Genomic DNA, 27,788 nt, shown 5'->3' with positions numbered 1-27,788 from the left:
ATCTAATCAGAGGCGTTTCAATTCCCTTTACACGTGTGCTGATTTTTTTTGCGCCGCCATTTAGAACATCGATGAAAAAAATCGAAAAAAAGCGAAAAAAATTGAAAAAAATCACCCGAACTTAATGATAATAAACTCGCCAATTCTGAAAAAACTACGTTCATCATCGAATTCTTAAGATAAGGTGATGGGTTTTGTTCCGATTTTACACTGATCAAAATTGTATCGCGAATTTTGGCGATTCGTCCGACGATCCGAAGCGTCACGGTTCACACCATTGAAGAGAAAATGAAATTGGGCCCTGTCTATTTCAAAAACAATAAAATATCCCGAGAAAGCACAAGAATTCTTAATGGAAGGCATCCCGGTAAGAATCTGAACCATCCCTACGTGACAAATTTAATATCTAAATTCATGGAGACTGGATGCGTTGCTAACGAAATATATGGAAAGCGACGCTGTTACCAAAAACGCTACACAGTAGCAATTTTGTGACATATTGCACTGGATCATGCAAAATCGAGAAGAAAATCTTATTTCATTTATATCATATTCGCCCCGAAAATTAGAAGCAACATCAGGTACTTCCCGTAGTGGTATTCGGAGAATCTTGGAAAAGCGCAACTTTGATCCCTATGAGATGCGTCTAATTCATGAGCTCAATGAAGATGATCCAGATCGCCGTGTGCATATTTGTGAGGTGATGAGCGAAAGCATTTTCATTAATCCCAATTTATTACATTCTACACGCTTTTCTGACGAACGCACATTCTTTCTGAATGTTTTCGCCAACAGACATAATTGCAGATGTTGGAGTGATGTGAATCCTAAAATTATGAGAAAACAGCATTCACGGTATCCAGAAAAATTCAATGTACGAGCTGGGATTTTGGGAAATCGTATTGTTAGATCTTTTTTCTAACTGATAACCCGACGGCTGAATCTCACCCCAATCTGCCTAAAGACGTCATCAACCCTCACGTTGTGGACATCCTTGAAAACGATGATCAGACCTCAGAGAATAATGTATCTTTTCAACAAGATGGCGCCCGCCACGGCATGCAGTTCCTGCACGTAACTTTTTGGATCGACATTTTCCCGAACGCTGCATCGGTAAAAGTGGTTCACATTGAACGGCCCCCAAGATCGCCCGATTTAACATCAATGGACTATTTCTTGTGGGGTCATTTAAAAACTGTTGTTCATGAAACGAAATCTACCTCTTTAAAAGATATTCGCCATCGAGTAGTGACAGCAAGTGGCGAAACAACTCCCAAAATGCTAAAAAATGTTCGGGGAAAAGTCGAACAGAGACTTTATCGTTGTGTAGCAGCGAATGGATGGCAATTTGCATAGTTAATTAAGTAAATCATCATTTAAAAATTAATTTTGTTCAATTTATTTCGCCGATGTGTCAAAACGTGTGTTTTTTGCAGTATTTCAAGCCGGGGCACAAAAAGTCCAGCACACTTTTGAAAAGAATTGAAATGCCTTTGATTTAATGTGTCACTTGTCTTCCCGCGCCCTTTAAGATTCTCGATGGGGTTGCCGCCCCGTTTAGGAGTATGACTCCACACCTACGGATTTGCGCTCTAAAGATGTCCCCCGCAAACGTAAAATTAACGTGCCTCGGGGTTTTCTTAAGGGAAACAAATCCCCTCAAAATATTTCGAATGGACAGTTTTAACCGGGCCACCCTGTGAACGCATCTAAATTACGCACGCACTGCTGAGTAATCCGAATATGTCGGTAATTCGAACGTACCTCCTTAAGCCCGCACCTTGAGCAATTCGAATCAGAGAGCCGACGCTGTACATTGATATTTCAAAAATGTTTTATATTATGTTGTGCCAGTTCGGATCGAATCGCTCTTTAAATGGAAACTGATGAGGTCCGTCCAGAAGCTGTGTCGGAAAGTCCGGTCCCTACCGGCCCAAAGCTGAAAGGGGGATTCGATTCGCCGAACAACGCGTCTTCGATGCTTCCGAAAAAGCCTTAAGGTCCTCTCTGTAAGCTGGACATTAAACAGGAGGGTACCAAATCCAGTCTCTGGAATTATCGTTGTTTGTTTCTTTAACTGGGCTTAATTAAATGGATGTGAAAATTCGGATGGACGAACGTTCCAGATCGGGGCCACCCTCATTCCCCTCCGGATAATTGAGTTACATAGAGATGTGCGAATTTAGGGAATTTTCACCATCTTGGACGCAAATTCATGTAAATAGGTCCGCTATTAAATTCCCCCGAAGAATCTCCAGATTTCGCTCCCCCAAAAAACGTATCCTCGATTTTTCCGTTAAAATTAAATTCGGCGCCTCAGCAATTTGACTAGGAAAAACATCGAAATTTCCTTTCGGGACCAATTAGGGGGGTGATAATTTCTTCTTCTGTTGTCAAATAATGTCAAAAACTAATTAAATCGCCGTCTTGAACGGGTGCCAGGCTAACGTCTGGATTCTGCTTTGATTGAGGAGCGCGATATGAAAACAAATGGTAACCAGGCCTGGAGCGAGATCCGTTTAACCTCAGTCAACTCGGAAAGCCACGAAAGCGGAGAGCCTTTGTGCCCAACTTCTGGAATTTCATCCCGCAATTTGGTTACGTTTTAAACTTCATCCAGGATATCTGGCACACGCTGTTTGGAGCAGCTAACTGCTGCTTTGGATGCAGAGGAACACTTTAATTCCAAGAACGTTAAATGGAAAACGACGTAATTAGAGCTTGCTAATGGGACTCTCTCGAGGAGTTGTTTTTCTATGACGAAGTGCATATTTTTGGAGCAGCAATTCTTGCATATTTTTTAAAATTAAATCCCTCTTTTTCCTCAAGACTAAGTGGACTTAAATGGCTCATTAATCACACAAACTGGGAGCTCAAGTCGTAAATTTTAAGTTTTAAAAAATTTCATAATTCTTCACTGTGAAGTTTCGACACTTTAATTGCCTTAAGTGCGCCACGAATCGATGCGTTTTTAATTATTGCCTCAGTAAGAGGCGCAGATTTGCATCAGCTTTGTCCGGAACAACTTATGGGCCTTGTAGCGGCTACAGCAATTCACAATAGAAACTTTCTGCCCTAAACTCGATGCCTCGAAACTTTCGCCAAGGCTCCACCGGTTTGGGGGATTTTTTTGGGGTGGGGGGGGGTGGGGGGGGGGGGTCGCAAGACTGTTTGCGTTTTGAGCGTAGTTGCGCAATCATTAATTAATTTAAAGTTCACTTTACATCTCGGCATTTTTATTCATCTGCGGAAATTGGCCCCCGTTTCAGCCAACTGGCACAACAAAAGTTTTGAGGTATATTTAATATTCTCCGGGAAAACTCCTTTTAAATCTCGAAGTTTACCCATTGAATACAAAAAGCCGGAGAGATGAAATTGTCTCCTAAACGATGTCTCCGGCTTTAAACAGACATTACATTAAAATAGTAAGTTTTCACTTTAGTTTTTCTGGGCGATTCCGGTTTAATCGAGCCCTAAGCGCAGTTTTTGCAGCGTTAAGAGGCACCGAGGTTTTCCCGATTCGAGCCGTTCGACGAAAGGCCGAATGATCAAATCCCGGTGATAACAGATTTAAACCGCTCACTACACAGGCTACAAGCAGACCACTACAAGTATCGACGAGTAAACGCGGGACGGTTTACACGCGCGAACATGACGATGGGCGGACGCCACGAGTTCCGTCGCTAATTAAAAGAAAATCAGCGAAGTGCCCCTGCCACGCCACTGATTTTATATGTAACAGCAATTTTGTATGTTGGTTATCAATTCGAAAAATTTCCCGTCCGTATTTTCTCGAAACGGTATAGATTTTTTTTTTTTTTTTTAATCACCGGGCCATGTCGATTTTGTTATCGAGGGGGAACAATTTTGATGTAAAATTGACTGCGCCTCTTTCAATCCCCTAGTTCCAGTGGCAGCCCCTAACATACCTCAAATAGCACGGGGGTCGGGCGGTACACCACTGTGAGGGGCCCTCGTTCTCCACATCTCGGTACCTTACTTGTTGCATTTGACCGTCGCCCTATCAAGTTAGACGTCTTCGGTCATCCCAAATGTATTTTCCCTTTCGCCTTTCGAGAGCGCTAAAATTAAGACTTTTTTTTACTTAAAAGCGTCTTACGATCGGGGAATTGTTGTAACGAACTTCTGCGCAGGCGTTTTCGATTATAAAACGAACGAATTTTCCTATTACCGGTCGTTAAGGAAAACACGTCCAAAATCGGTCTTCGTACTTTTGACGCTTTTGGTTTGTTAGATATTCCAAATGTTCGCCATTATTTCCCGAACAAACAGCAACAGAGTCCGCTTTGGAACGCTTCTCTGGAAAGTCGAAATGCCGCCTCTGGAATGGCCCTGTTTGCCTCTGCGACTCTCCTTTTCAAATCGTCAATATTGTCGCGGTGGGTTCCGCAAACAACCGATTTTATTTGCCCCCATAAAAAACAATCCGAGGGCGTCAAGTCTGGTGGTCGTGCAGTTCATCCCATCGGTCTCCCCCCATCAATCCATTTGTCCGGAAATCGGACGTCCAACCTGTCTCCCACTAGGCGAGAATAATCTGACGAAGCTGCATCTTGTTATTTTTTCTTTTCGCACAGAATGTTCCCACCAACTTGATCTTCCAAACGAACTGTTACTAAAGGATCAATTACGTTTTCAAGTGAGTTTGAGTGCAGCTCTCCGGTTGAGTTTTCCTCAGTAAACAAAGGTCGCGCAACTGCATTAGATTTTTCATTTAAAACATTAATTTTTTTCTTTCGAGCCACCGTGTAGCGCCCTCTCTAAAAACGTGGGGATTTTCTTCAGCGGTTCTGTTTATTAACTTGACCGTCGAGAGAAAAGGGCGCACTCATCGCTAAAGCAAATGTTTACTAAAAAAATTGTTATTCTCAATGAGGTCGATCGTGGTTGGGCAAAATTCGATTTTTCTGTCAAGATCGTCGTCACAAACTTCCCGTAGAAATTTACATTTTATGAGGATGAAATTTATCTAATTTCAGTGCTCTTCGTGCAGCTTCATGTGATATTCTAGTTTAACTTACGACCGTACGCGGCAAATTGCCGGGTTTTGCAGTAGAGGTTCCCAGAACCTCCATTTTGGGCAGCTTCATTTAAAACACGCAGAAAATGCTTTTTTTTTTCTTTTTTTTTTTTGTTCGTAATAGAACCCGTTTCAGCATGTTGTTATTAAGCCCGAAACGTATCTGGGACTCACATTCGAATTAGGATTTCTAGCTTTAAAAACTTCCCCTGTTCTTTTTGAGCATTTTCCTTGCTCTGCATAAATAAAAATAATTTCCGGTCATAATTTCAGTTCTTTGCCGGATCGTACGTACAGTAGTGGTCATAATTATAGCAACTTTTAAATATTTTAAATAAAATGTATCCATTCGGCTAAACCCAACATACGTTTTTATGTTATTTATCTTCCACAATCGTTGTTGTTTAAAATGCATCCAAAGGAAATATCAACAATTCCTATAAGAAACTATCAAGACATATTTTTTCAACACCTGACAAAGATATAGCAACTCTCGGAATTTTAAAATTTCACTTGATTAACGGACTTGTGCGTTAAAAGACGTTTAATAATCTCAATTAAATCGACGATTTCCGTTATGGGTCGAGGTAAAACAATCTCATTAGAGATCAGGAAAATTATCGTTGACGCTCACTTCATACCCGTATACCTGGTAAAAGTGGCGAACGGCAAAGTGAAATTGTAAAGAGTTTGGGTGTGCATAAGTCAATTGTATCTCGAATTATTTACAAAATCACAGAAACAGGAAGTGAAGCAGCTGTGAAACATTCAGGACGCACGAGGAAAACTACAACAAAAACTGATAAATGGATAATTCGAATGTGTCAAAAAAATCCATTTCTATCATCTACTCATGTAAAATCATATTTAGAGGACACGGGCCTAGCTCATATTAGTTCCAAGACCATAAGGAGAAGATTAGCGGAAAATGGATTATTCGGTAGGCGACCAGCGGAAAAACCATTGCTGTCCAAGAAGAACGTGAAAGCCCGACTTCAGTTTGCGCAGAATCACCAACGTTGGACATCTGAACAGTGGAAATTGGTAGTTTTCAGCGATGGGTCCAAATTAAACTTATTCAAAGGCGATGGCCCATCGTACGTTAGACGATCCAAAGGCGCGAGGTTGCAAAGAAAGTTTGTTTTACCAACCGTAAAACGTGGAGGAGGTTCGATTACGGTTCGGGGTTGTTTCTCTGGTTTTTGGTACGGGTCCGCTTCACGAAGTAGAAGGTCGCGCGGATCGGTTCATGTATCGAGACATCCTCAGGAATCATTTACGACCGTACCTTGAAGAAACCGTGCCACTAAGAAGCACTTTCCGACAAGATAACGACCCCAAACATGAATCGAAACTTGTTTCGGAATGGTTTAGAGAGGAAAGGATGGAAGGTCTTGCTTGGCCGTCGCAATCTCCCGATCTCAATCCCATTGAAAATTTGTGGGAATATGTGGATGGTAAAACTCGGAATAACACACATTCCAATTTACAGGATTTATTTCAGGCACTTCAGGAAGCCCGGAAGAGTGTCGATAACAATCACTTCAACAATTTAATAAATTCAACGCCACGAAGATGTGCAGAAGTTAATCAGCAGCGAGGGCATCATACGAGATATTAATTGTTGAACAATTCCTTTGTAATTCGCTGAAGTTTTATTGCTCTTTATAATTATTTTGGAAAAGTTGCTGCATTTTTGTTCAGGTCGAAATGAATAATTTTTTAAATTTTTGTATAAAAATTATCATTGTTTTATTGCTATATACTTCTATCATTAGCAGTCATCGGAGAATCATATTTTCAAAAACTGTTTTGAATTTAGGCCGTGAATTATTTGAAATTTTAAAAAGTTGCCGTAATTTCGACCACCCCTGTATATGGCGTTTTAAAAATTTCTCACAATAACACACGAGTCATCGCAAAAGTTTTTAAATGATTTGAATACCTGGTGGTAACACCGGCCAGTACCACAGGTAGGTAAATAGCGTTTTACACGCGAAACAATATCAAAATTTATCGAATCGATATTCAATTACAAACAAAAATAAATAATAAAGCGATTCATATTCTACGTAGATGTTTCTTTTCGAGGAACGATGAAATTTATTATACTGATAAACATTTGTTTCGGTGATTAACTAGACATTTTGAGTTGAAACTATACAGTTTCGGAGATAGCCGGGGCAAGCAGTAAGTAAATGGGTCGGCAAATAGATTTATTACAACAATCTCCTAATCGTAAAACTTGAATGAAAAAGTCTTAGTTTCGACGCTTTCAAAATCTAATAGGAAAGGGGAATTTAAGACGATCAAAGACGTCCAACTCGATAGCGCAACAGTCAAACGTAACGAACAAGGTACCGCCATGTAAAGAATGGAAAGCCCTTTACAATGATGTATCACTTAACCCCATTTACCATTTACGATATTTCGGAGGGCGGCTCAGATGATAGAGGGTTGAAAGAGACGCAGTGAAATCTACATAAAAATTGTTCGCCCTCGATAACAAGACCGACGTGTTCCGGCGATTTTCAAAAATCCTTTACCACTTCGAGATGATACGGGCGGGACGTTTTCAATTTGACATCCTGTATATTTCTTAACCGGTCGTCGCATTTTTTTTTTTTTTTGCAATTTGAAATTTTGAGAGTAAAAAATTTTAATATTCTTGCTATGCCCGCGATCGCTTTATTGTTTAACGCATTTTTTGCACCTGATTAAAAATACGTTGTTTGGCATTCACTATAATCGACGTTTTATGCATGCTGCAGCGTGCAAGTTTACATTTTTCGCGGATTTTTTTCTATATTAATTTTTTTCAACGGCAAATTAGTTTTGCATCGCCTCCAAAAGTCCCTTTTTTCATCTCGAAATCCACGAAAATATTAGTTTTTGCTCTCCCGCGCACAGGTCCACCATCTCATCCTCAGTTCGATGGGCTTCGCCTGGTCCGGACCAGACAGGAGGAGGTCTCTCGACTCCTTTTGCAGTTCACATATTTTTCGCCGGACATTTTTGCCAAACACATGAGAATGACGCCCTGATTATATAGAACGCGGGAGTTAGAGTGAAATTGTGGACGGCGTTGATTGGCGGAAAAAATTTATTCGGCAATTTGATTGGACGGAAATGTCGTTTTCACTCTCATATGTTTCTATAGAATAGAGTCCTTGACGGTTGATGACTGATGAAGTGCCTTTACTTTATCTGTCAGCTGCCAAATAAACGTCCGTGCAGTCTTTTGTCACGAAGTAGGCGGTGAATGAATTTGATGTCATCAAGTATGCTCATCGTTTGAAAATTTTTATCCAACCTCCGAAAATATTTATTTAACGGGGTTTTTAATCGAATTAGCGCAGGCATTACAATGCCCAAGTTGATTAGGTTTAAGGGCTGCTGGGAACGGCTATATGTTCGCTAATAATAAATCACTATTTGCCGTTTCGTTTTTGTATCGGAAAAATCTCATATTGACCATGTTACGAAACAATATAATACACAGTTGTTGACCGTTCATTATTTGGCAGACCGTGGGGATTATTGCGAGAATTTAATAAAATGGTTTTCAGCTTGATTGTTAATTGATCGTATATAAAAGTGGGACAAAAATGGCATGGGGGGGGGTAATTACATTTTCGGAAAACATACCATCGGGGGTGACATCTAGGCCTGAGGCCCAAAAATTTTACTTGAACACTTAAGTCGGTTTAACGTCTATTCGATTGTATTTGTATGTCGTCAAAACGGGCCTTTGTCGTTCCAGATTTTCTTGTGCACCACGGATAATTTCATCTCAATTTATCCCGCGAACAATTAATAAAACCCGAATGACAAGCAGATTCATTGCTGATGTCGTGTTCCATTGAGGAAGAACCTTTGCAAGGGATAAATTACTGTATGGGCGTTATTCAGAGCGATTATTTTCAACGGAATCCTAAACAAACATCATAATGGGGTTAATTAAATTCAAATATTGAAGGGGAAATAGAGAAAGGCCCTCCTTTCGAATTTTCACTTTTCTTGAAATGCCCCGGAAAAAAGCGAAGTTGGAAAACTTTTGGGGAAAAGTTTCTCGCCCATTTAAAAAGTTCGATTGGATCTGCCTATTACTTAACAATTCCGCATTGATTTAAATGAAATCTCCAACTTTTCCCGTTAGTCGGTCTTAATGTTGCCCATTGGGATCCTCGTTAAGAGCCGATAAACTTAAAGAATCAATGATTTCCTCCTTTTCGACCGAACGGCAACGTCGTACCGCTCGCTTATCCGTCATAACTATCGAGGACGTTGCCGTACTTTTTAATTTTTCTCTTAAAGCCGAATCAAACACGATCGGTCGCTACGCCGTCCATCACAATAACAACCATTTAATTGCTATTGAGTTTCCCTTGGCAATAGCGCCGAAAAGATCGGAAAAGTCAAGTGTAAACATTTTAAGATTCTTGTTTTGACCGTATTACATGCGTTTGTGTATTCTCGAGCTAATGGAAGCTTAATTTATGAGCTCGTATATAGTCTCGAACACGAGGTCCCTGTTTTAAATGTCGACTTATCTCAGTAGAATATAGTTCTGTAAACCACTTAGTAAACCATTCATTTTATGCTTCAATGTGACTTCTGTGGCGTGGCAAAGGTTTTGCTGCTCTAATAAATTTAATCCTCCCATACGAAAATTCAACCTAAATATAACTAAAACGCGGACGGAACTGTTTTTTGCCACTCTTGAAACGCCATTAAATGATCTAAATTTAAAAACCACGAGCAACACTGATTTTGTCACATCGCAACTCTCCTTGGTGGTACGAGGAAACTCGCGCAATCAATACTTTCGCCGGACAAAAAGGAAAATTCGGTCGATCTGGTCGCACCGCACTTCGTTTTTTTTTCGCTTTAGACAGCGACGGCGCCGCCATCGCTTGTCAATCCTTTTCGGCGTTGCCGCACTTAGTCGTTTACACTTCTTATTTTTGCAGTTTCTCCATGGGCACAGCGATGGATCGGAAGCTACTGCGGGAGCAAATGGAGGAGCGAGCGGCGTCGCGTGGCCGGGTTGGCGCGTAAGAAATTTGAATTTTTCAGGTCAGTTCGGGTTTAGTTCATTGCTATGGCTTCCGCATCACACGTCAAACGAGGTCTCAAACCGCTGAAATTAGGCCCTTCCACTTTGGAACCTCGTGAAGATGCGGGTCCGTTGCTCAAGATCTAAAAATGATTCGACGTCGGCGGCCACCGCGCCCCGATCACATGTCCGTTTCTGTTTATCGGGTCATCTAAGACAAAGACGGAAAATTGGCGGCCCTGAGGCACGTCAGGGCACGCCCGGATACAGGGGCCATGTGGTATAAGATTAATTTGACGTATTGAACAAGCGAACGCAGCTCTGGTTGGCCAATCGTAGCGACGTCTTAAGGAGTTTTTGCCTGCTGACTGTCAAATCTCTCGGGCGTGGAGTTTTTGGGTGCGAAATCCAATTTTCGGCGAAAATTCTCAAAATTTCAACTGTGAAGCAACTCTGCCACCTCAATAACAATACACCTCACAACAGTCACATTTTTGCTCATATTTTCGTGAACAATTAGCAATAATGCACGTCATTGTTTACATTAACCATGGGCTGTAAATTTCCCTATTTTACTTTGTGCCCGGCCTTTCCTGTATTATTTTCCGTTAATTGAAAACGCACGTTCCGACCGAAATAAACATTTTCGTTAAATAATTGCGGAAGTAATCCAGTTTGTTTTGCTTATTTTCAATATTGATCAAATAGAAAATTGCGTGTCGCGGTGGCTAAAAACCATCTTTGATGGGGGTTAAATAGCTACAGCGTCTATTCTGTGGCAGACAAAAAGGAATTGGAAGCCCTCCAAAATAAAATCGTTAAAAGCTTAAGCGAAACTGTTGTTTGTTCAATTTAGGGAGATTGCCTTTTACCATGATCCGCAACTAAAATAAAATAGCGTTGCGTTGAGGAAAAATCTCACCTTGGACTTGATTGAACTGCCTCAAAAACGAGTCACTAATTGAATCGTAACTTTCCTCAGTCAAAATGCACTCCAATAACGGAACATGCCCGATTCGTATCCAGTTTCGACGTTGTTAGCCGAAATCGCGATTTAATTTCGTTCGGCCATGATTTATTCCGCACAATTCCTTTGAGTTAAAAAAAAAACCATTTTTCTTATTCGACCGTGTAATAAAGGGCCTTTGTGCGCCTCGAGACGCGATCCCGATAAAATTGCGCTTAATACAAAGACAGGGAATATATAACCGTAATCTTCTATATACGCCAATATTCTCTTAAAGTCCTAAGGGGTCTCGTTTATTTCCGAAAGGGTTCGGTTTTACATAAGCAATAAAATTTCATGGCTTTCGGGGAAAATTCGCGATTGCGGCAACGCCGCTGCGTCCCTCATGCGTCGAAAGCAGAAGGGTGCTGCCGCGTTGCCGTTACTTATTCCACGAAACACCTTTCACCCCGTTATCTTTTGCGATTCTACTAATTATATTGAAATTGCACTTCGGTTACGACGATCGGCAAATGAGTAGTGCTGAGTTGCCGTTTAATGGGAAATTTTTAATCTCCTGTTAATTGAACCGGAGAGTTTTGTGATTTTATCCAAATTAGTAATTTCTAATTTATTTTATGCTCGATGCGTTGCCGATAATTGCAGTAAAATTTCGTCCAGTTCTGGTTGTTGAACAAATGTAAAAGGGTCAGAGATATGCCGGTTTTCATCTGACCCCTATAAATTAGTGTAGCGGATGCCCGGCGCATTATTGACTGTGAGATAGGGCAATACAAAAGTACTCTTTGGAAGGGAATATACAAGGTGTAACGTGTCATCATCGAGATATATCAGGCGGCGATGGTACTATGCAAAATAGTAAAAGCACGTCAATAGATCCATGGTCAAAAACGCAACGCATTCGATGTACGGGGTGCTATTGAAAAATTGTCCGATATTTCACAGGGTGATTTTTCAAGTTGTTTTAAGATGGAACATCTTATAAACATGTGTCCTGGATCGTTTAGTTTTAAGGATACGCGGCATCAAAGTTGGAAACATAAATCACATACTCTCGGATACGTTTCGATCTCTTCCAGCTAGTTTTAACGAAATTTCGTTCCCGGGGGTTCTTTGGGACGGGAAATACAAATTTATCAACGACTTAGTTTTATCTTCTAGAGGTCGCCACAAGCGACCATTAGGACACTTAATTTCCATCTGATGCGTTTCCAAAAGAAACAAAAAAAAGGAACGTCGTAGGAAACTGACGCCTGTAAATTGAACTTGTAAGTTTAAAGAAAATTATTGTAATTTGTTCGTCGTTTTTCTACAACTCTAAACTGAAAACGCGACAAAGACGCTGCTCTTAAAAAAATATACAGGGTGAGTCGGGAGGATCGTGCCAAACTTCAGGAGCGCGTTGTACATGAAAAATAAATGCAAAAAAACTCAAATGTTGTTATCCGATTTTCGTTTGTTTACAAGTTATAGCGTAAATAAAATTAAAATATAAAATTTAAAAAATGTATAAATTTCATAAGAAGTTCCATAAATTAATACGTTGGATTGGTCGTGGTGGCCTCATTAGTGGGCCTCCAAGGTCTCCAGACCTCACACCACTAGACTATTGTTTGTGGGGTTGGTTTAAAACTGAAGTGTACAGAGTAAAAGCGGACACTCAAGATGCACTAATTCGACGCATTAGAAATGCTGCAGCTGCCATTAAAGAGAGACATGAAACAATCAGGGGCGCAACGAATGCTCTTCATAGACGAAGCCGAAAATGTTTAGAAGTTAATGGCAATATTTTCGAACATTTACTATGATATCCAAACGTCAATTTATGGATTTGCTTATGGAATTTATAAATTTTTTAAATTTTATGTTTTAATTTTATTTACGCTATAACTTGTAAACAAACGAAAATCGAACAACAACATTTGAGTTTTTTTAAATTTATTTTTCATGTACAACACGCTCCTGAAGTTTGGCCCGATCCTCCCGACTCACCCTGTATTTTCGTACAATTAGCTCAAATACATCGAAAGATATCAGACAGCGTGTAATTTATTTTATCAACTTTGACACTTCGTATCTTGAAAACTATACAGGAGAACGTTCCGTCTTGAAGCTACTTGAAAAATCACCCTGTGCAACCTTGCAAAGTTTCACATTATTTCTCGTATTTTGCGTTTTAATTAATTAAATTTTTTAAATTTCGTACACCTATTTCGTTTAAGATCAGCAAAATATCAAATTCGTCGATAGCCATGTACAGGGCGTTAGGTTTTTTTGGATCGCGTACCATTTTGTGCTTTGCGCCTTTTTTTGGGACACCCCGCGTGAACTCAGGCGCCAAATTTAAATTCCTTCCTCGATCTTTCAAGCTTTTAGGTCTCGTGTGGTACTTTCGTACCTTTCCCCGTTTTCGTGAATTTTGCACAAATATACATCGGCGCAAAATAAGAAAGTTCGGGCTACATAATTCGGTTTGTAATCCAGAATGCCACGGTGGAGTCTCAGCCGTATCGATGATTTTGTTTCACTACGTCACCCGTCAAACGACGCCACCCCGTATATCAAAAATGGTGCGTTTTTGATCGTGGGTCTGGAAGCATTTCTTTATTACTTCGCAGGGCACTATCGCCCCCTAAAATGTCTCCGTAACACGTTATTCCCCGTAGATGCAGAAATTTTTGTCATTTAAGTGGGTCGTTTGACAGTTTCACCCAGAGGTAGCGTTCGCAATTCAAAACGCTGACGAAAGGAATTCGAACACACATATACGTGCATTCACAAAAGTGGAACGGAAGTTCTAGAAAATTCGCGAACGTCCCGCATTAATTTGCATGGCACCGAGGCCCACTTGCCCCCAGACCCGCCACTGATCAATTAACGATAAAAACTCTTCTTATTATAAAACTACTATATGGCCTAATTTAGTTCCGGATTACTTGATCTATTGTTGGAAGTCAAAGGCGAAAAATCCAGTCTTTCCTTATGAAATTCCTGAACTCCAGGAGGACGACGAACGGTATTTCCTAATAACTACGACGTGCCCCAACTATAGCATTTTCACCCACTTACGAAACAAGACCAGAAATGAAGGAAAGTTAATATCGCTCGAAATTGAATTAAGAATGTCTCCTTTCAGATTTAATCTGTCTTATATAGCGAGGTGATACACAGAAATTGGCTTTTGTCGGACGTCCCGAGAACTTCCAGATCTCGGTTCGTCTGGAGAAACTCGATCCAGATCCCGCGTCATTTAGAACGGGAGATGGAACTTTGATATAAGATCCACGTTTTATCTGTTTCGTGTACTTGTTTCCCTACACTTTTCGTATTTTTGCCCCTTCAATATATTTTGTATTGGCATTAACGCATCGGAAATTTGCTACTTTATCCCTTAATTTATGCGTACAACAAAAGGGAATGCAAAAACGTTTAAAAGGCACAAAAATAGAACGGCAACACTGGTCGAAAGTGAAACAAACAAAGCTGCGGCGTTGCAATTTACCAATCCCACTTTTACTGTTCAAAAATTGGTAATGCCGCAATTACCTCTTTAACTACGGTACAGTTGCTTTCCTGGTACATCTAGCCAATTATCTTGAGCTCTTAATTATAGTCTTAAGGCAATTAAGAGTTTTGAAGTATTTAGGCGTTTAATGATAAACGACTTTTTCTGAGTTTTAATCTCGCAGGCTTAAAGTTGCAAACGATGCCCTTTTTCTCTTATAATGTAGTTTCGTTTGCTCATTAGGAGATAGCCGACATTAAGGTTTAGATTTTTCAGGAAATTGATGAACACCGAATAAGAAAATTAATTACAAAACGTGCCAATTTCCTCGGGGGAAGTCCCGAGGAAGGTGGTAATCGCTACTCGTTTTTGTTTCTGTTAAAACGTTAAAAATCTGTCTGTAAAATCTGTTTGTCGTGGAAAAATAAACTGCCAGAAATGGACGGGTCTGAATCAGTCACTTCGAATATTTCTGAAGATGTTAAGAACCGAGCTACGGCACTCGCTTTTGTAAAATCGGAACTCTCTTGAAGAATTTGTGTAGAGAATTCTCCAGCCATAAGTGAAATTAGAGCAGTCAGAGTCGCTCCACGAGGGGAACGATCCTGCGTGGCGTCCCAAAATCCAAGGGGAAAATCTCAGTTTGCCGTTATTGAAAAATTCTTGGAATCTCTTGAAATCTGACCCCTGAAAGTGCAATTCGACAAAACTAGTGCGGTGCAATCAACGGAATGAGGCACGTTTAAAAAATCAACTCATAAATTTGAGTGTTTAACTATTTTTTAATTTCCGGAAACTTTTGAAAACAAGGTGCGCCACTGATTTTTGAATGATTTGAGGGCCCGCACATTTATCGGCAAGGTGCGACGCTTGGTAATGGGATAAACGTACAAGTGTTGCTCGATGAGGAAATTAAAAGGAATGCGTGAAAATTAAAACGTACAATGTCTCCGTCCCTGAACGCGCCGTGCGAGCATCGGCGCTACTGCCTTTCGTATATTTAAGATGCTGAAAATGCATTTATAAAATCCGCCGCGTGAAAATGCAATTCGGTAATCCAGAGTTGTCTCATCAAGGGAAAAAAGAAAGTTCGAATAATCAACTAACAAAATCTCTGCGTTTTATTTTTTGAAAATTCCTTTACTTCGTCAGAATCGAGATACTTCACAGATTTTTATCGAATTTGAAAATTTAGGTATTTGCCTGCAACATCCGTGTTTTTAAGGGACGTAACGACGGCCAAAGTCCCCCACGAGGGCTTGAAGGAAATTTCAATCGAAAAATGTGAAAATTCCTCAGAAGTACGTCGCTGTTTTTTAAAGAATTTGAGAGTGCGTATCTGCTATGTATCCACAAAATGCTGCCACGTTTAATGGCATAACAGTGCGGTCGCGTCAGGAGATTTCGAAAAATTGATAAAAATTTCAAAGCGTAACACTTTTGGCATTCGCCGGTCGCAACCAACTTACTGCACCGAACCGAAGTCGATATTTGGAACGTCGTCGGTCGAGGCGACGTCAAAGTGTTGCCTATCTGCATTCAAACGGTGAGGCAGCTACGTTCGATATTTAAAAACTTTCATTTCGAATGATTTTAACGTAAAAATCATGAAAGTGAAATAAGGCATGGGAGGGAAAAGAGGGGGACTCTCGCCTTATATCTATGCAAAACAAGCCCGGATAACCAATTATTATGCTATTTCGCAGCGCCCGGGTTCGACCCGATGCAAATTTCACGGATTAAGATTTAATCTTGATAAATTTGTGTAAACTATTGTTTCATACGTTTGTCGCCTATTTAGATTCCTCGATTTGCATAAAACACAATGGAGAAGGGTGATTATTCAGTGAGCAGTGGCGCTCCCTGACAAGGCCCCTTTATACTTATCTCAATTCTAATGCATGAAGTTTCAATGGACTTTGTTGCAGATGTTTTGTAAATTTGGAAAAATGCCAGAATAATCTGACAATTAAACAAAACGTCTAAATGAGAATTCTTAAGCTGAAATGTTCAATGCCGCGCGGAGTTCCCATGTTTGTAGTTAAATCTTTAGCTGTTTATAATATGTGTACACAGACAATAAAAACCATTTAAATAGCGTTTTACAACTGAAAGGCGTGTTAACACTTCATTAACCAATACCAGTACAAAAGCCCTGTGTTACCAGATATTTCTCTTTGCTTTCGAACGTTTCAGTAAGAAGATCAATTATTTGCTGAGTTTTTAATTAAACAACAAAATCAGTCTTTAGTTCGCTTTTTAAATTATTTCCCGACTTCGAAACTAAATGCAAATAGTAAACAACCAGAAAATTAAAAATAGAACTCCAATTCGGAATGAAACCGAATTGTAAATTTAATGCCTCATCGGGAAAAGGCTTTAATTTTATGCATACATACCCTTTAGTTTCATTACTTTTTAAATTGAAATTTTATGGCCCTAAGTTCCGTTTTGCGATAATACCTCATCAGAAAATTCATATATCGCCCTAACTCGATTTCCCAAAAAAACTACCTTAATCGCCGAACAACTCTTTTTAAATTTGGAACGCAATCGCATGAAATGACGTCAGAATTGTAAATCTTCGCCGTGCGAAGATGCCGTGTTACGTCGTTTTGATGTCATGCCACCTCTCGAATGCTGCGTTACATAATCAACTGCAACTGTATCGTGTTAAAGAAAGAGGTAACACGATGTTAACCACGACACCATTCCGTAGTCGCTGAATTTTCCATTGCCCATTTCGGTAACGGAAATTATAAATGTCCGAGCGTTGAGGTTAATCGGTTGCAGGCAAAAAAAATCTTGATTTTCGGGGACGTCACTGAATACCTCTCTTTTAAATCTAAAAGGGAGGAAAATAACTGAGATGGTCATCGAGTGTCCACTTATAACACGAATCAAAAACCAGTGGCGCTTCGTTTTTGGTTTGTGATCGAAACGCTGCAATGTAGCATTTTAAAGTTATTGTTAGAATTATCCGAAGCAAAACTTGATTGCTTTTTCAGACGCCATTGAAAAATGGCTTTGTTTGTACTAAAAATACATATTAAGTGACTTATTTAAAATTAATTTAGTTCAAAAATCGAATATCAGTTTATCCCTGAAATGATTCATAAACGGAAAATAATGATCATTAGTCTTTACCAATCGTTTTAAAAAAATTTTTAATTTCCACCATACAAAGGATGGGACATACCATCATGGCGGTATTTCAGGCGGCGATGGTCCTCTGCAAAATAATTTTAAACATTCCAACAGACCCACGGTCACAAACGCATCATTTTCGATATGCAGAGTTGCGAAATTTCACATTTTTTCTCGAATTTTGTGACAATTCGAAAATGCTTTACAAGAAGGATCACCTTATGCAAAACTTCCAAAATAGAAGAAAAAGCATGAAAATGGTCGAAACTCGGACCCAAATATGTTGGTTAGAATTTTTTGATGTGCGTTCGTAAATATTTTGGCAAATTCTGTGAAATCGGTGAAAGTAAACGTTAAAAAAGTGAAAAACGAACATTACTTGGTAACAGAATTTATACAGGGTGATCCAAAGAAGATACAAAGCATAAAATAGTATCCGACTCAAAACGCTATAACTCCCCGTGTCAGGCTATCGGCGAATTTGACGTTTTGCTGTAGAGGATCTTAAAAACATTAAATGCACGAAAGTTCGAAAATTTATCTTAAGACGTATGTGACAAAAATTGCAAAATATGAGAAAAAAATTTGCAAAATCTCCTGAAATATCTTCATATGTTACATCCTATATACCTAGTGATCCATTGAAAATGGAACATGGCAAAACCCAAGATAGGGGACACCAAAATGTGATGATTGGACCTAACATATCTTAGACGAATGTTGCTTGTTCAGAATTACAGGGTGACTAAAGTTGAAATTTCATTGTAAAATGTTTTAATAACTTTTTGTGTTTTCATAGCATCAACACCAAAATTGGTATACTTCAGTTTTGTAAGGTCAGCAGTAAGAATGTTGATCCAATTTTTACGTAGCTTTTACAGGACGCTAGTTACAACCCGCTGTTTCAGTATATGTGGTAATAGTTTTTTACGAGTGCAACTAAGGCCGAATTCTATCCAATATAATGAATTATTTTTGCTAAAAAAAAAAATTTTCGTTTAATCTCGACACTTCCCCTCGTCTACCGGATTTATATTCATAAGGGGGTTCGCGGTAAACTATTTGAAATATTTAATAAATTTTAAACATTTAATTAATTAAAATATTTTATATTCCAATCTTAAAAAAATCGAAAGCCATTAACTAATGAAAGATAAGTCTTTTTTACCTTCAGTTACATTGAGTAGAATTTAACCTTAGTCGCGCTTATAAAAATTGTGACCGAAAATTTTGAAGCGGTAGGTTGTAGCTGGCGCCCTCTAGGACCTACGTGAAAACTAAATCAAAATTCTTACTTCGCCTCTTACAAAATCTAAGTATAGGAACTTCGGTATTGATGATTCGAAAGCGCAAAGAGTTATTAAGAGATGAAAAAAAAAAAATTAGAAAAATTTTGAATTGTGAAAAAAACTTTTTTACCCTTATCACCCTGCAGTTCCGGAAACACGAAACATTGGTATTAGCAATGTTGGATTCAATGGTCATTTATTGATGTCCCCTATTTCGAATGTTGCCACGTCCCATTCGCAAAGAATCACGCTGTACACACATATGTGTATGTATACGTGGCAAATTGGGGCCTATCTAAAAAGATTCCGACCCAGCGAGAATTTCACCTACAAACGGTGCAAATTAAATTGCAAGTAAATGAGACTTTTTTAATATTTTTTTTTTTTTTTTTTTTTTTAATTAACCCTCAGATTATTTTTCACGTGCTGCTGGTGTCTTTATACGAGTCCGCAGTTCATTTCTGTGTCCCATTCTGCGCAACCCGAACTATGCACGAGATGTTTTACAAGCATACCGACGAACTTTCAGGGGATGTAGAACTCATAAAAACCAGCATTTAGAACGAATAAAGTTAGGCCTGAAATTGCCCAATTTTCGAGATACGGGGTGTTAATTGTTTTTTTACTATTTCATAATCGGTTTTGGGACACGCACGTAAAATTTGGGACGCGCCACAACGCGATATGTTCGCACGTTCCTTGGTGGGCAGAGCGTTTCCATTTGCTCCATCGGCGTCAGTGCCGCCGTTCGATGGGACGTTTCCCATAAAAAAAAATGGCGCGCCACTGGGCTGTTTCAATTCGAATATTCCTTCCATAATACTCCGTTAATTCTCGATAAAAAAAAGGGCCTTTTAATGTTTACTCGGGTAGCTGTTTCCGAGATAAAGGAAAATGACTTCACACTCATGCGCCTGCCGAACAACCGGCATAAGTCTCCGAGTGCGATTTTTTAAAATTGTGTAGGAGAAGTTAATTTTATTTTGTTCTGATAGAGATGGAGGATATGGAGACAAACGTTGTTTTGTCCAGTGAATTGTCCGCAAATCAAAGATCCCGACTAGGAGAAACAAAACGCTCATGTGATAACAAAATGTACTATAATCTAGTGTTTGATGTGAATTCACACAAATCAACATAAAGTAGATAGAAAACAGATGATAAGTGCTTCTTAACAAATTTACGTCGTTTATTAATAACATTATATATACAGGGTGTCTCTAAAAGGTCTGTACAAAATTCTACCACAGATTTCTGAGGTCAAAACACGACGATTCAACCCAATTTACCTTAGTCCAAAAGTGGACGGTCTTCGAAATACAGGGCGTCAAAGTGAAAAGGAAAAAAAGCAAAAAGATTCATTTGTTGGTTGGTAATCTTGGTTCATCGAGCGCTGACAACGCCCTCTATATTGTGCATCGAAAATGTAAACGGATTCTGATTTCTTATCCCCAAAAACCGCCCGATACGACATTCTGTGTAGACAGCAGCGTTACCAACCAAGAAATCAATTTTTTTGCTTTTTTTTGTTTTCACTTTGACGCCCCGTATTTCGAAGACCGTCCACTTTTGGACTAAGGTAAATTGGGTTGAATCGTCGTGTTTTGACCTCAGAAATCTGTGGTAGAATTTTGTACAGACCTTTGTATATATATATATTAACAGTTGACCGCCCCGTATCTCGCCAACGAAGCGATTTCGGATCTAGCTTCTTCCGCTCTAAATACTCGTTTTCGTCAGCTCTAGATCCCCTGAAAGTTCGTCGGCACGTTTACGGAACACCCCGCACATTACCGCACGCGTTTACGTTTAAAAATCGGCCACACCGAGTCATTGCTTCAAAAATCGGGTACCAGATGCGTCTGTGTAAAATCGTTACTAAATGAAACGGTGGTGCTCAGCGCAGTTTTGTAATCACCCTGGGGCGTTACCGAGTATCCCATCTTACCCTGGAAAATTGAAAACACTTAAGGGAGTTATTGAATGTCAATTTATTTAAAAATCTAAATGCCAACGGCGTCTCGGCAAATACGTTTTAAACGGGGATAAAGCACTTTGTTCATCAGGCTCGGCCGCTTTGAAGTTCGCTCCGGCTCTCCTCTGGAGCCGATCCCATCGGACACGTTTCGGATATTTAAAAAATCGCCCAAAACGCCGAAACGTGATTGACAGCTCGGCGGAGAAAACCCCCAGCTGGCGGCCATTTCGAAGGAAAATAAACATCTTCGTCAATTGTCATTCGCGGATGACAGCAGATCAAAAGTCTTTCGTGCATTTAACGTATCTTTAAAGCCGACAACGGAGAGATTAAAGAGTGTTAAGTTAGACAAAAGAAGTGTCGAGATGGGAAGGAATTTCGTCCCGTTTTCTCGGCAAGATCAAAAATAAATGTGGTTTATCTCGAGAGCTACATGGACGAAACGCTTTTCGGCGACAACTTAGATTCGATCCATCCGGTTTTACCTTTATCAAGACTTACCAATGAGATTATCGTCAGTCGGCGAAAATCCTCTTCTCTCCCGGCACAAAAAGTAAGTTTCATCAACAACCTTCAACAACACCGGTTCAACAAATCTTGAATACAATGCGGAACGGGGAGGTGCTCAGGGGAAAAAATTTCGCTTTCCGATTGCCAGATTGGAATTGGTCGCGTGTTCGCGCCGGCACCAATCCATTGTCCGGGCAGATCCTGTCGGCACCACGGTCGTTTCCAGACTGGAAATGCTGAAGTTTCGCCGCATATCGGGCGTTTCGGGGATGCTGAAAGCGCGAACGGACTCTTCTTTGTCGGGAATCGGCACCGGGTCGGACCCCAGAAGAAGAAGACCCGAGGCCTATGGACACGGGGTCATTACCTCCTGTATGGATTTTTGCGACGTTTAATTAAACGTTGCGCGCAATTAACACGCTTTCAATTAAGACGGTTAATCTTTCGTGAAACGTTCGAGAAGTGGCTGCGAATCACGAGATAACATCGCAACTCCAAAGGGTTTTCCGTGAAGGATAATTTAATAATTTCCATATGCCTGGACCTGATTTTCGGCGTCCCCTTTTCCCGCCGACCGTCCAGATATTTGCGTGTATTTTTGGGTTAATAATTGCAGTTCAGTGCTAAAAGCTCGGCTTAATTACCGGTTTAAAAAGTTTCGAACGTTTGTTTCCTCGCCTCGCATTATCTCGGTTGGTAAAACAGAAAACAAAGCGCCCTCGCTTACTGAGATTTATAAATTTTTGGGGGAAATTAAAGGCGACTCATAACAGAACTTAACGGCCAAAATACGGAATGTTTTATGTAAATTGATCCAGCTATGCTCCAGTTAATTATGATGCAACAGTCGGCGCGGCACGACCGGGTATTTTCCCTCCCCCGACCCTTGACCGACCGTAAAACTTGCATTTTTCCCGTCATAAATACGGAACTCCAAGTGCGACTGAGCAAAAAGTGCGCCACTTCGACCAACCGATCGCAGTTATTGTCGACGGTGTGGCGCGAAGAAACCAATCAATTAAAGAAATCAGCCGTAAAATTGACAACGGCTCAAGTTGCGCAGGAGCGCCTCTGTGGGGGGGGATCGAGGATTCTGAAACTCCACTTAATCGGGTTTTTCTCCGAAAATGCCGAGCGGCTCCGCCTCTGTTTTACCCGTCGAGGTGTTGGATTTTTCTTCGTTTGCCGGTTGAAAACTGAGGCAAGAAGCTTTTTCACTTTTGCCTTTGCCAGTAGCGTCCGAAGCAGCTCGCGCCTCCGAAATCTCCTTGGGTAAAGGCGCCAGCGGAATTGGCTCTAAAACCACTAAAATTGGCGTAGACACTCGATAATTATCCGAGTCGGGAACGCAGCAAGGGGCAATTTATAGCGATAAGGCGAAGCCTCGGAAAGAAAGTCGCATGAACAATCTCGACAACAGTAGAAAAGGGCCAGTCTCGTCCCGGATCATATTTTCTCGTGACCGCGATCGTCAAGACGCATGCCCTAAAATGAAATGTTCGTATGTCCCTAAGCCAAAGGGCCGCCATTATTTCCCCATCTAAAGGCCACCCCATAAAACTTTCCCTTTTCAGGAATGTTTTTGTCGAAAGCATAACGGCCTACCAAAAGATTTTCTGTTACGATCGGCCATCCGTTTGTCATTGCTAAATGAGGGCCATCAGCTTTCTGCTGTAAAGGGTGTAAACTTTTATATGGTCTATAGATCTTTCCATGTAATACCTCCTGGCCCGAGGACTGCTTTACGAATTAAGTCCTCTCATTTTGGATAAATCTGTGGATCTATCTATAAAGCTGTTTGATCTTGATGGGAAATTGTTTCGGTTTTTATATTCCTCCGGTTTTATTGCCAAACATCTTCCACTTTTAATAGGCCATTAGCTCTAGATCGCAAAGGACGGAATCGAGTCCTCTCGCCGTTAGAATGAGTTACCGTCCACATTAGTGTCGATGGGCGTAAAAGTTTACTTTTTTCACTGCCCAGAGTTTATTTGATGCACAAGTTGAAACACGTGTATAAATTTTGTTACAGCTTTCCGGCAAGTTTTACTCCCCGAGCATGTCGCGAAGTAATTCGCGCTGTTAACTTTGTAGGGCTGCTTCTTGCAACCCTGAGAAACTCATTGAGAAGTTTACGCAGGGAAAATGCATGACAAAGACAATGTTATTTCGTTTAAGTCACAATTCAATTAGGTCTAGTCAAATTAAACAATTTTAATTATGGACTATTTACCCACCGAAACGTAATGCTACAGCTATTTAAGCATACAAATCTGGGCGCTTTTGAAACAATGACAATTCAGGGCTAATTATTGGAAATTTTCAATTAACATGGAATTTGTTAAGCACTTGAAAACGGTTTATATTGATAATTAGTTCTCACCGATGTAATTTCAACATTTATTTATAAGGCTCGCATTGTGTCAAAGCGAAAGAAATGAGAAATCGCGGCGAGGTTAATGGGGCGACAATTAAACCCTCGAAGGGCCCAAAAAAGGAAAGAGAAGACGTCCCTCCTCGATGACAACCAATTATCCGCATGGCGGTTTGATTGCGGACATTTTACGACCCCGACAGACCACTTTTCCTTTTGTTTTCACGTCTTTTTTCTCGGCATATGAGCTCGAGATTAGGCGGAATAATGTGTCTATCGGCACCTCCATGCCAGTGAAAAAACAGGGTCCTCAATCCCGGGGGATTAGATTCGACACGGGGCCGGATCGTGTGAAGTCCGCAAATGAAGCGTTGACCACCGTCCGAGCAATGCGTCGCGTAACGGTCGTTGCCGTGTTTCGAGGCCACGCAAATGGAAATGGCTATTTTGTCCGTCGAAATTTGTAATTGCCGCCGCTGTGCCGCCGTCAACCACCGCTCCAAAACTGAACAAGCGTCAGCCGATCCTGGATCAGTTGGCCGTCCTCGTTCGTAACGTGCGATTGGACAAGGAGGAAAAACAAAATCCTCCGGTTACTTGGTAGCTCGGCAAATCCGATGCCCAAATTGACACGGTCGCCCGGTTCTAATGCTGGCGCACGTCGCATTAACCAAAAAGTGTATCAAATTAAGTGTAATTGAGCGAATGCAGCCTGGAGGTGTGATTATTCTCGCACATGTAATTTATTGTTTGATTTATAAAAGAAAGACGGGGGCCCTCTAATCCCGGAGAATTGGGTCAACACAAGGCCGGGTAATGGCAATTAACAGTTAATATTCAATTTCGCCTCAGTCCTCTCCGAGCTAATTACAGTCGAAATCTAATAATGCCCCGGAATTGTCTTAATATAATCCTGACCCTAATTGCATACCATTCCGATCTAATTGTCCTCAACACTACTCTTGATTTGTTACACTGAATGCTCCTCCTCCATCTTTATCGGATTTCCGAGAGAGGAGATTGCAGGAAAACGTGTTTGCCACAGACATTTAGAGTGTTTGCAAGCATTTCAAGGGTTCGTTCATTCTCGCAATGATTTATGATATCACGAGGGAGCTAACTCTTAAATAAGCCTGAAAATTTGCGATCCAAGAAGTCATACTTAGGGTTACAGTCGCGGTTCTTTTCCGCGTACCAGAAACAATGGCCGTCGTTCTTTCGTTATCTTTTAAGATCAATTCCAATTGATATCCGCTTTTTGGAAGGGCATCCTCCCCACCGCACGTGTCAGTATCTTGCGCGCTGGTGCCGCCTGACAACAGAGCACTTCCCATGGATAGCTATAATAAGTCCATAGGTGTGCCCGGGTTCTGCGTCACTGACGTTCTGCTGAAAGTTATGCTCCGAGTATCCGAGAACCGGAACAAAACTGCTACTTTAAAATTTTTAGTAATTTAGAGTCTCGAGATCTAGCGAAACTCTGATAATTAGACGCTCTTCGGGCAGGAACCATTGGAACGCGGGAATCTCCCCAAACTCTTGAATCACTCCCAACGAAAATCGAACAGCATTCAATTCTCATTAACTCGCACAATTCCATCAATAAAAAAAAAAAGGGGGAATGCTAATCGCAGACCTCTCAGGCGGTGACAAAACACCCATCCCAACCTGGATTGGGGGCTTCAAAATCCCAGACTTTTCTTCGTCTGGAAAGCGTTTTTAACAAGAAGCACATGTGCAGCGGTGACACGCGGAGATAAGATTGTGTCCCCGGAGAAGAAAAAACGAAGGGAAAGGGCCAAAGGGTGCTGCACGCGGACCGATATTGGGCGGATATTGAGTGTCGATCGAGAGCTAAAAGGGCAAAACGCCTGCCAGAAAAATGGATTCCTGGCAGCTGGTGCCAAGGACGCTCGGTATGATTAAATTTGCGTTAAATATTCGAATATAAAGTCGTTTTTTTTTTTTTTTTTGTTGCTGAAGTCGATATGGGTGGGCCTGATTGCCGCTCCAGATGTGCCACGTCTAGTCCCTTTTACACGCACTTACACACGCACTAATTTTTTACTGTCAGTGGGAAGAGGCCGATTCGGGATATTTTTAGACGTTTATTAATAATTTTCGAACGCGGTGCTTGCTCCGATTTCATCAGCGGCGTCGCGGAGCCCCCAAGTTGAGCTGAGCACGCGGACAGAAAGAACGCCACTGGTTTTTGTCAATTCTCAATCAATACATAAAGTCCGCAAAATACCGAATTCGAAAACAAGCGAGTTCTCTCGAGAACTCCACGCTTGACGGTAGATTTCGAGTTGGTAAGGAAATGAGTAACCATTGCCTGTAACTTAATATTTGTAAAATTCCTGGCAAACTTGGCACGCCACCGTCGTTTCCAGGACCCGAAAGGTCTCGACGACCTTTGAAAAACGATCATCTAAAATAGACAGTTTGAACGTCGACAACTGACCAAGAATCAAAACTGAATTTTGCCTATGTAAGTTTGCGATCGCCGCCACTGTCGATCGGCTCGAAACAAAATCAGCTCCAGCTGATCGCGGATCATATAGCTGGCATCGTCTATCGCGGGCGGTTGGACGAGGATGAAAAATAAGGACCAGATCCTATCATTCGGTACGCATTAATTTAAGACTCGTTTTGAGACAATTGATCACCGCCAACATTGGCTCATGATTTATGAACCAGAAAGTGATATTTAGTCGAGTGATTGTAGCCCGAGGGATTGGGAGTTTTCGCATGTACGTTGTAAAATTTGGCCCTTAGATTAAGCCCCAAATTTTAGAGTGTCGGCATTTTCCGAGTTGTTGTTAATGAGAAATTTGCCATTTGCGAATCGCGCGGGGGCGGGCGGGAGAGGCAAGGAAACGAAATACTTGTAGGTAAGCTCATTAAAAAAAATCCTTTTCCCGAAAGAAAACAGACGAAACTCCGGCACAGGCTGCGTCCACGTTTTAAATAAATTAATTTAGCTGCGAGAAATACGTTATAACATAATTTCAGGGCCGTGCCTCGGAATAATTGGGAATTACGAGCATCGGCAAATAAGGCAAAGGCGAGGAAGGCGAAGTTAGCACTCAAGTTTATCCTCTCGGTAAAGAAAAGCAGGTACAACTCTTCCATTTTCACGTGATTTAATGCCTCGAACTAGAAAATTATATTGAATCTCAATACCCCGTTCCAACAGCAAATGAAGCAGTCCATATCGTAAAAGTTTTATTGGACATTTCGAATTTAACGCCCCTGTAAAGTTCTTTTTGCAGTTTAAAGGGAATTTAATAAAACTTTGCATATTCGAAAACAAGCGTTTCGTTGATTCCGAATGGAAGCTTGAAGCATTTCTTTCCTTCGATTTATAATCCAATATCCCTCAATCTTTGTTTTATCACCAAGAAGCGGCGAATTTATTTACATCCATCTTAAGTGCGGACCGATAAATAAGGCAAATGGGCTTTCACGCCCTTCGAAGTGACCTTAAGGCATCTATTTTTTAAAAGAGCGGAGCGCATAAAGATAATGTTGATCGAGTGAAACGGAAGATCATGGAAGATAACGGGGGTCGGACCTTTTTTATTTCCCCCCCCCCCTCCCCCCGCCCCTGGACGGGGGGGGGCGAGTGTGTCGCTCGCGCTCATTGCAAATTTTCGAGTACCTCAGAAGAACCATCTCTCCCCTTCGGAAGTATTTCACGCGAGATTAATGGACTTTAAAAGATCCCTGATCAATTTCCACGGGCCGCCCAGTTTTGACCCTTCAAATATGCACACGAAACTCCATTAAAAATATAAAGCATAAGGGAGCACTGTTTAGCTTCCTACGTCGCGACGTGAGATATAAAATGTACGGTGCATTGTAAGGAATATGGGTCAAGAGAGTTGTTTGTCCATACTCCCAATTTACGACCAG

General features: G+C 40.8%; 2 protein-coding genes across 6 annotated transcripts in view; one reads left to right on the top strand and one right to left on the bottom strand.

Annotated features, from left to right (window-relative positions):
- The window catches only part of Grip (Glutamate receptor interacting protein), an 88,570-nt gene extending 66,854 nt beyond the window's left edge, over positions 1 to 21,716 (bottom strand). The window contains exon 1 of one of the 2 annotated variants that reach the window (XM_066293357.1): positions 21,488 to 21,716. The gene's annotated coding sequence lies outside the window, so the exon portion shown is untranslated. The remainder of the gene's footprint in view (positions 1 to 21,487) is intronic. The other variant, XM_066293356.1, reaches the window with a different exon arrangement.
- ppk23 (pickpocket 23) overlaps positions 1 to 27,788 on the top strand; it is a 76,694-nt gene that overhangs the window by 27,593 nt on the left and 21,313 nt on the right. For 2 of the 4 annotated variants that reach the window (XM_066293369.1, XM_066293363.1), the window contains exon 2: positions 10,015 to 10,120. The exons of 1 other annotated variant lie outside the window; for it this stretch is intronic. The gene's annotated coding sequence lies outside the window, so the exon portion shown is untranslated. Of the gene's footprint in view, positions 1 to 10,014; positions 10,121 to 26,712; positions 26,765 to 27,788 lie in introns of those variants that run through there. One more of the 4 variants, XM_066293365.1, reaches the window with a different exon arrangement.

Source organism: Euwallacea fornicatus, chromosome 19, assembly GCF_040115645.1.
Source record: "Euwallacea fornicatus isolate EFF26 chromosome 19, ASM4011564v1, whole genome shotgun sequence".
In the NCBI taxonomy this organism is placed as follows: domain Eukaryota; kingdom Metazoa; phylum Arthropoda; class Insecta; order Coleoptera; family Curculionidae; genus Euwallacea; species Euwallacea fornicatus.
This window is presented reverse-complemented; position numbering and strand designations above follow the sequence as displayed.